Genomic DNA, 1,371 nt, shown 5'->3' with positions numbered 1-1,371 from the left:
CGGTATTTGGAGACTCATTCAACTCCTTTCTTGATCATCTAGCATGTGTTCTGAAATGGTGCCAAGAGACTAACCTGGTTTTTAGCTGGGAAAAATGTCACTTTATGGTGACTGAAGGAATTGTCCTTGGGCACAAAATTTTGAACAAGGAAATAGAGGTGGATCAAGTTAAGGTAGAGGTAATTGAAAAATTACCACCACCTGCCAATGTTAAGGCAGTAAGAAGTTTTCTGGGGCATGCAGGATTCTATAAGAGGTTTATAAAGGATTTTTCAAAAATTGCAAAATCTCTGAGCAATCTGCTAGCTGCTGACACGCCATTTATCTTTGATATGGAATGTTTGCAGGCCTTTGAGACTCTAAGGAAGTACCATGGTTTGCAGACATCGCAAACTATAAGGCTGCGAGATTCATACCCAAGGAGTATAGCAGGCAGCAAAAGAAAAAATTAATTTCTGATGTAATATAGTACTTGTGGGATGAACCATATCTCTTTAAGAGATGCACAGACGGAATAATCCGTAGATGCATGCCTAGAGAAGAGGCACAGAAGATCCTATGGCATTGCCATGGATCACAATATGGAGGACATTTTGGAGGTGAGCGAACAGCCACAAAAGTCCTCTAATGTGGCTTCTACTGGCCTACCCTCTATAAAGACTCCCGAGAGTTTGTACGTAACTGTGACAGTTGCCAGAGAGCTAGTAATCTGCCTCATTGTTACGCCATGCCTCAACAACGGATCTTAGAGATTGACTTGTTTGACGTATGGAGTATTGACTTCATGGGGCCTTTCCCACTATCATACTCAAATACTTATATTCTGGTGGCAGTAGACTATGTATTTAAATGGGTAGAGGCAATTGCAACACCCACTAATGATACTAAGACAGTGCTGAAGTTCCTCCAGAAACATATCCTTAGCAGATTTGGTGTCCCTAGAGTACTAATCAGTGATGGAGGCACTCATTTCTGCAATAAACAACTTTACTCTGCTATGGTCAGATATGGAATTAGCCACAAGGTGGTAACTTCATATCATCCATAGACAAATGGACAAGCTGAAGTCTCTAATAGAGAACTAAAAAGAATCCTGGAACGGACTATAATTGCCCGTAGAAATGATTGGGCAAAGAGCTTGGATGATGCTCTATGGGCATACAGAACAGCATTCAAGACTCCTATAGGAACTTTTCCATACCAGCTTGTGTGTGGGAAGGCCTGTCACCTGCCCGTGGAATTGGAGCATAAAGCCTACTGGGCAACCAGATTCCTAAATCTTGATGCCAAATTAGCTGGAGAGAAAAGATTGCTCCAGCTGAATGATCTAGAGGAATTCAGACTCAATGCTTTCGAAAATGCAAAAATTTA

Source organism: Arachis stenosperma, chromosome 9 (genome assembly GCF_014773155.1).
Source record: "Arachis stenosperma cultivar V10309 chromosome 9, arast.V10309.gnm1.PFL2, whole genome shotgun sequence".
NCBI classification, from domain to species: domain Eukaryota; kingdom Viridiplantae; phylum Streptophyta; class Magnoliopsida; order Fabales; family Fabaceae; genus Arachis; species Arachis stenosperma.
The sequence above is the reverse complement of the archived record's forward strand: the minus strand, read 5'-3'. Positions refer to the sequence as shown.